This window comes from Mus musculus, chromosome Y (assembly GCF_000001635.26).
Source record: "Mus musculus strain C57BL/6J chromosome Y, GRCm38.p6 C57BL/6J".
In the NCBI taxonomy this organism is placed as follows: Eukaryota; Metazoa; Chordata; class Mammalia; order Rodentia; family Muridae; genus Mus; species Mus musculus.
In genome coordinates, this window is record NC_000087.7 from 79,958,194 (window position 1) to 79,967,051 (window position 8,858).

General features: G+C 35.9%; 1 pseudogene; it reads right to left on the minus strand.

The window, feature by feature from the left end:
* Positions 1-204: 204 nt before the first annotated feature.
* Positions 205-888, minus strand: Gm21248 (annotated as a pseudogene).
* Positions 889-8,858: the final 7,970 nt, after the last annotated feature.

An 8,858-nucleotide genomic window follows, 5' to 3' on the forward strand; every position in this document is an offset into this window, starting at 1 on the left:
TTCTTTCTACCATAGTCCATCTCTTCCAACAAAGTGTTCACTAAAAGCATGTCATGTCACACGTATTAATTTTTAGAACAAAACAAATTTTATTGACAAAGATACTGAGGTTGTCAAAGACCCATAGGTACCCAACACAGGAAAACAACCATTTTTTTTCAATCCTATAAGTTTACATTTCTGTACTTTGTGATTTTTTTCAATTTAAGTGATATTTGACACCAGAGTATAGACATAGATATGGAGGTCACCGAGAAATTTGATAAAGTACACAGTAGGATTGGCTAGAACTTTGTAAACAACCTTTCCGAACTTTTTGGATCCATCATCTCTGGTGTACCGCACCCAGGAACCTATTAAGAAGTCATTGTCATCACCTGATCTCGCCTCAGCCAGAGGGGTCTCTGGAATGATGTGGAGGTTACCTTCCTTGTAGTCATCCAGGAGCTGATAGACGTAGAGGACCGGATCCTTCTTGTAGGAAATGTAAAAATAGTCCTGTAAGAATGGCACCTGGGCTAGCACCATCCCACTCCAGTTGTCCTCAGAGCCATCTTTCCCCTCAAATTTGTGTTGTACCTCTCTGCCAACCAGTGCGCCTGCGAGGTGGACATCCCTCACCTGAGGAAAAACTACTTTGTGAGGCAAGACCTTAAGATTTAAAATCCTCTCATCGCTGTGGAGCTCCTGTCCGTAGACACTGTCAATTCCGTCATACTTCACCAAATAAAGAGAAGGGTTTGTTGGCAGTTGACCTAGAATGATGGCCTTCCAATGGGTGACAGGCTCATTACCTTCCTTCCACCCGTGAGAAATTCTGCAGCCAACAATATTCCCCAGGGCCTGGGAAGAAGGCTTCCTCCTACTCTTCTTCTTGAGTGATGTCATGCTCAGACTCTTCAGATGTATTGTCTTCTACCTGGCTGTAGACCTGTTGTGGTAGATCACACTGTCTTGGGGCTTCCATTCCCTTCAAATATCATACTTGCTCATTGCCTGGGACTGAAGATCTTGCCCGTTTAAACCAGACACAATGCTGTTGCCTCTATCATATATATGAATTCCTGATGGGCAATGGTTATGGATTGGGAGTGAATGCTGGACCAAGACTCTTCTCTAAGAGAACTTCTGAGCAGGTGAAGAAGATTATGCTAAACAGTTTTGAGCTCCTAAAATTAATTTTATAAAAATAAGAAGTTAATAAGTCAGCCATGGTGGTACACGCATTTAATCCCAGAACTCAGAAGGCAAGGACAGGCAGATTTCTAAATTAGAGACCAGCCTGGTCTACAAAGTGAGTTCCAGGGCAGTCAGTGCTATAGAGAGGAACCCTGTCTCAACAACAACAACAACAACAACATCAAGTAAAAAAAAAAAAAAAAACAAACGAAAATCAAACGAAAAACAAACAAAACAGAAATACAAACAGAAAATAACAAAACAATCAAATGGAGAAGTTAATAGGAAGTGGTAGTGACCCATAACTTTAATCATAGTACTCAAGAGACAGAGTGAGGCAGACCTTAGTGAGAGAAAGACTAGTCTGGTCTACACAGTGAGTTTCCTGACAGCCAAATCTAAACATACAGAAACTCAAATAAAATTAACCAAGCAAGCAAACAAACAAACAAAGAAAAAAAGAAACAAGGGAAACAAGGAAATAAAAATAGTGTAATTAACAAGTAATTCTCTAGAGCTCAGAATAACATACTCAGATCAACATTTATTTCTTCAGACCTGAGTAAATTTGTCTCTGATGAGGATCCTCTCCTTGAATTTCTATGTCAATTTAGGTGGTGCTATGACAATTACCCCCAATGATCAAGAAGAAGAGAAAAAAAAAAAAAGGCCAGAGGGGTCACCATGATTCTCTTGTACGCGTAAGCTCTGAGCTAAGTTCTTGCATTCACAAATATCTTCCCAGGGACACAGCACACCACTGTCCTCCTTTATTGTTTCTCCTGACCCAGCTTCAGAATTATTCGATGAAGCCATTGCATCACTGAACTCAAGAACAACTCAAAAAGTCGAGGCAATATCAGCCTTTTAGAACTAATAACTTCTAACATGCACATGGACAAACAGGAGCTTTGGCATTTTAGTGGAATTGTGATCTAGATATGGTTAGCAAGGATAATAAATTCAGGAGATAAACTAACCTAGACTATTCATCTCCCTTGCTAATAAACATGGGGAAAGTAGAATGTACAGTAACTCACTGTAGGAGAGAAAATTTTTAGCTTTCTGTAGCTATGAGGGTCCCAATTACTTCATAAATGTACTTACCCATAGAAAAATATCCTAGTCGTCAAGATCTCCTGATACAGACCAGGCACCAAAAGCCTGTGGGAAAAAATGACCTGGCTTTGACACACCACTGTGAAGATAGTGAACTCACCTTGAATGGATTCTAGCGCCTCCAAGTGGAATAGATGCGCAACCTCCAGCCAGTGCTCTGTGACATCACCCTAGTTCAGCTTACATCATAGAACCCCTCTCAGGCTGGTTCCTTCCCTAGTTACACTCAGAAACATTCAGAATCTCGAATTTACCTTTTCATATGGCCTCCTAGAAATAATAAATGAAATCCCAACTGAAAGGCCTGATGATCTGAGTAATATTCTGCCAAAGATTTACACCCTTGCATGGTTTTTATTGTTTGGTTGTTGAATTTTTATTTATTTGTTTGGTTTATGTTTTGTTTTGTTTCATTTTTGTTTTTATTTTCGTTCTGAGAAAGTCTTCGGTTTCTGCCTTGACAACATCCATGGTGGTTATTTTTCATGTTCCAACCTTTCCCTTGGTTATCTTTAAGCTGTGCTTCTTATCATAAATATTGCCAGATTCTTTGAGGCAGCACACTGGATAGCACACCAATTTTCACTTTATGAAAACCCACAGTTAGAGGAGGACTATTTTTATGCAAACAAACCTGGAATTTGACAGGGTTAAATGACATGTATTGAAACCAATGGCAATCATGAATTATGGATTCTTTGGAAAGTAAGAGGACAACATAGATCTTGGGCATGCTTACAAAGTTGTGATAAAATTAAAAAAAAAACCTGATATCTCCCAGTCATATTTTAAAGGTTTTTAAAATTTACCAGCACTTCTGATTATAAGTAATTTCATAGATTAAATGCAGTAAAACAGGATGAAATAGATGAGGTAATTTTACTTTTGAAATATGTGTAGACAGAATACTGGACACAGGTATGTATAAAATTTACTTACAAATTAGAGGACACTTTAATTGTTCATGGCACATAGATCTTCAGTTCTTCAAAAAAAATCCTTTTCAGTACCTTCCACGGTCCCCACCGTACCCTGTACATCATCTTCATAGGATATGACACTATCCATAGAGAGCTAGATCCTTCAACAACAGTCATCAAAAAAAAAAAAATCATTCCTTAAGGTGTGGCCACAGGCCAATGTGATGGAGGATCTTTATCTGAGATTCTATCTTCCCAGGTTGATTTAAGTTCACAAAAAAAAATCTAAGAAGGACCACTACATATCCATATCATCAATATTGATTGCCTCACGGTATGAAACATACATGCTATGGAGTGATTTAAGATGTCAACTACTGGATGAATGCCTTAAAAATGAGAGACAGAAGGAGAGAGAGAGAGAGAGAGAGAGAGAGAGATAAATATATTTCTCATCTATGTGTATTAGTGCAGGGCTTTGTTTTCAAAAAAATGGATGGAATGGTTAAATACTATATATTAGGTTAGACAAGTAAAACTCAAAATGACTATTGTAAAAATATAAATTTAATAAGGGACATTAAAAAATAGGAGGTATTTTGGAAGAGTAAGCGCAGCAGGAGGGGGGAGATCTGATAGCAATGGAGGATAGTGGGGAGGATGAAGATGGTAAAAGGACACTGTAAACCTGTGCAAAGGGTCACAGAAAAGGCCTGCGACTTGTACACTTAAAAAAAACACTGGTATAAAGTAACAGAGTCCAAATAATATTTTGATTAATTTGGGGATTATAGCTTCAAGACACTAAAAAATATATTTGTATTTTTCAACTCACTTGTGGTTCTTGCTATGATGAACATGATATGGGTGACAGGATATGGTAAGGTGCTTCAAAGTTTGTGTATCATTTATCATCAAATGCACATGTCACTCAGTGAGCTGCAAGGCTATCACAGGGAAGGAGGTATCTAAAGATCTTAAGTGTACATGACGTAGGGAGAATAATGCCCCCACACTACTATAGATGTTGAAATAATCACATGTTTTTCCCAAAAATAATTTTCTGAAGATTAATCCCCAGGTGTGAATTTTAAATAACTGCCCTAAAGTCTGGATTTAAGATTCCTTGAGAATCTTCCAAAACAAAAGGAAATGAAGAATCTTGGTGCTGTAATTGGAGAAACAAGAGAAAAGCAAACAAGAATTCATCACATAAAAACAGACAGAAGAAGTAGGAATAAAGACATATTTAGGCAAGATGAATAGTGAAGTATTGATTAGACCAAGCAGAAAGGACTGAGGAGATAGCTCACTGCTTAGGCCCACTGATTGCTTTTGCACAGGACCAGGGTTCAATTTCTAACACCCACATGGTTGTTCACAACCACCTGCAATTCTAGTTCTAGACGATCTGATGACCTCTTTGGACAACACACACACACACAGACACACACACACGCACACACACATATACTCACCCACAGAGAAAAAAAAAATATTTTAGAAAACAATTATACAAACAAAAAGGAGTCAAGTATAGTTTTATTCCCCTTTAATACCAGCACTCAGAAGCAGGCTAAACTCTGTAAGTTGAATGACTGCCTAGCTAATAGGTGTGTTTTCAGAATTTTATTTTTCTCTTCTTTTTCTTTTTTTTCTTTTTCTTTTTTTTTTTTTTTGTGTTTTAGGACTATTTCAGTATTTGTTTAAAGATTCAAGATTTTTTTTTCTTTTGATTTACTTTTTCTAATGTTTTAGGCTTTTTTCGGGCTTTTTAGTATTTTACAGTTTTCAGGTTTTTTTTTTTTTAGAGGGGGGGTGTGTGCGGGAGGGTAAAGCCCTTTGTGTTATTTAGAGTTTTAGGGTTTTAATGGTTTTAAATTTGGTAGGTTTTTTGTCCTTATAAGTTTTTTGTTTGCTTGTTTGTTTGTTTGTTTTGGGTAGGGTTGAGGTTTATTTTTATTTTATTTATTTATTTATTTATTCATTTATTTATTTATTTATTTATTTAAGGTATTTCAGGGTTTTAGGGCTTTTTAGTGTTTATAAATAATTTTAGGATAATTGTAGTTTTTTGTGTGATTTTGTTCTTCTTGTTGTTGTGTTTTGTTTTGTTTTTGTTTCTTTTTATACTTTTAGTGTTTTATAGGGTTTTAGGATTTTGTAAGGGTTTTTTGTTTTCTTGTGTGTGTGTTTGCTTTTTTTTATAGGCTTAGGATTATTTTTTTATCTTAGGATTTTAGTTAATGTTTCAGGGTTTTGTAGGTATTTTGGGGGAGGGTAGGATTGATTTTATAGTCTCAGGATTTTACTTAGGGTTTCAGGGTATAGTAGGTTTTTTGTTGTTGTTGTTTGTTTGTTTGTATGTTTGTTTTTTTGTTTTGCTTTTTTAAGCGGGTTTTCAAGGATTTTATTTTGAGTTTCAGAGTTTTGATGTGTTTTTAGAACTTTTTAAAGGAACTTTTTTTTAGGGTTTTTCAGTTCTTGTGGGTCTTTTTACTGTTGTTGAGTGAGTTGCCAGGTCACTGCATTGCAATGTAAGCCTGGTCCCAGCAACTTTTCTCATAACACTTGTACAGTACTGCTTTTCAACTTGGCTTTGTTACAAGGTTTAATGAGTGTCTTGGTCTGAATAAGACAACCTCACGTAGGCTTATATGCTTGACTGCTTGATTCCCTGGTTAATGGAAGTGTTTGGGAAGGATTAGGAGGTGTGGCCTTGTTGGAACAGGTGTGATCACTCCTAGTAATCCATACCAGGACTTTGAAACTATGTCTCTGTCTCTGTCTCTGTCTCTGTCTCTGTCTCTGTTTCTCTCTGTCTCTCTCTCTCTCTCTGTCTCTCTCTCTCTCTCTCTCTCTCTCTGTCTCTCTCTCTCTCTCTCTCTCTCTCTGTCTCTCCCCCTCACTCTCTCTCCTGGCTGCTTTCAGATCAGGATTCGAAGCTCTCAGCTACCTCTCCGCCACCATGCCTGTCTGCTTCCCACCATGATGATAATGGACTAACCATTTCAAACTGTGAGCGAGCCCCCAAATAAATGTTTTCTTTTATAAGAAAAAAAAAAGAATTTTAGGGTATTTCTTTATTTTTTAGTTTTGTTTTGTTTTTTAATTTAATTAAGGAATTTTTAAAAATTGTTTTAAGCATTTTTTTAATAAGGTTTGGAAAATGATTTTCTTTTCCAGTGTTTTTGGCGATTTTTTAAGGCAGAAGAATTTGTAGTTGTTGGGGTGGTGGTTTTGTATCTTTTCATTTTCTTTTTTTTTTTAATTGCTTTTTTATTGTCTCATTAGGGATCTAGACTTGTAGAGTTTTTGGATTTTTTTTTTAGGGTTTTATAATTTTTTAGGGTCTTTTTAGAGTTCTTGTGTTTTCTTATTTATAGAATTGTAGGGTTTTAAAAATGTTAATTAAGAATTTAAAAAATAGCTTTTTTGGGTCATTTAGTGTTTGTTTAATAATTTTAGGGTTTTTTAGGGTTTTAGGTTTTGCTTTATTGTTTTAGGGTTTTTTTTACGTTTTTTTAAATGATTTTAGGGTTGTTCTCAGTGTATTTGGCAAGATTTTTTTTTAAGGCTTAGTGTGGCTATTGTTCTTTCCTTGATTGTTTGTTTGTGGTAATTATTTTATGGTTTTTTGGGTCTTTGTAGAGATCTAGAATTTTTTTGTTGATTTTTTTTGTTTGTTTGTTTTTCTTTAGGGTTTTAGGTTCTTTTAGTTTTATTTTTTCAAAAATTTTATGTTTTTTTTTGTTTGTTTGTTTGTTTGTTTTAGGGTTTTTATTGTTTATTTAGAGCTTCAAGTTTATTTTCTTTTCTCTTCTTTTTTATTTTTTATTTTTTAGAGTTTTTAGGGTCTTTAAGGTTCTGTCTCTAAGAACATAGAAACTGAACCTATTGCTTTTAGATTATTTATAAAATGTATTCCATTCTGAAAACAAGAAACACTATAAAGTCATGTTTGTTCATTTGCGTGTATGTCCCCAGGAGCTATAGATTATGTGTGCCTAATGCAGAGCTCTAAATATGTCCTGATCATACAGATTTAATTGTCACATCATGAAAGTTCAAGAACTATACTATAAAGCTATATCTATGTATCCTAGTTTATTCATCTTTCAAACAAATATAGTAGATATGTCACAGAGGGCAGAATTTATTGATCATGATTTCGAAAAAAACCTCAAAAGTCATTAAATCAAGTATCTTATACTAGCCAAACTCTACCCATCTATCCAGTTCACTCCTGTAAGAATAATTGCACCTGGGTTTTGGTTCATTCTTATTAAATTCTCCAGTTAAAAAGGGTCTTTATTAGCCCCCTTCCAGCTTAGTGAAAAACTCCATTCACTCTCCTTCTGAAAGCAAAAGCATTTTTCTTTCACAGACTATGTTAATTTTACAACATTTGCCCCTGGATGGTTTCCATTTCCACAGTTGTGTTTGCCATGACTCAATATTTCATCTCTCTTCAGACAACTCCTCTCATATACCACAGGATAATACACAAAGGCTCATTTGTGAGTCATGCCAAGAAAGCGGAATGAACTTGGGGGATACAGAAGAGGGAAAGACACAAGAGCAACAGAAGTATCATTAAGCTGGATACTACTCTAGAATACTGCATGCTATTCATGTATCCTGGGGATCCAGAAATTCATCTAGACTGGACCCTATTTATCCATTGGTAGGATGTAGTCTGAAGCTTAGCCTATTAACTGGCAGCTCCCAAAGCTTTGAACTGATCCAAAGATTGTTATCTTCCACACAATACCCAGTAGTATCCAAGCTACATTCCCTGTCACAGGCAAAAGCCCGGAAAAAGAAAAGAAAGCACTGTACTGTGTGCTAGGGTAGTGCTCATAGTGTCAATCTGCACTGAATCTATTACCACAACTGCAAAGGTATATGGCACAGGCAATCCAAGGATCACCATGCTTCCCATTTTATCTCTCCAGTCTATATATCCTCTCCCAACTCTACACACTATGCTCCTATTCCTAGGGATCATTTAGAGGTCTCATAAATACCACCATGTATAACCCCGGAAGATGAGAGATGTTTGAAGCACATCAATAGATTTTAAGTCTGACAATTGTTGATGTCATCAAAACAATTTTCTGAGGTGTGCTGTGCTTTTGTCAAACGATGGGGCTAGAATGGCCCTGCCAAGATCTAAAGCAGAAATACTAGTTTTTTGTTTGTTTGTTTGTTTTTCTATTATTATATTGGAACATGTCATCATCAATTGCACTTCCTCAGTCTAAAATAACAGGTGATACTTACAGTTATTTGCTGCCATCTCTAAAGTCTGGGCAAGGCAACTCCTGTGATTCTCCAAGCCTTGCTTCTTACCAGTTCTGGGCTATATGCTGTCAGGATAATGTTCTAAACAGGGAACTCTATGGATATCCAGATTTCAATAGTTTTCCCTTCAAAAGTATAGTAAAAAAATTCCAATTGTACATTTATTTTAGTATTTCTGGTCAACAATTTCCTACTGAAGTGACAGCAATATTTACTATTTTTATATCTTTATACTAACATTATATTTCTGTTTGATTTGTAGGGGACAGGTTTATTTGAGACAGTCCTACATTACTCATGCTGACCTCAAACTTGCTATATAGCTATGGACAG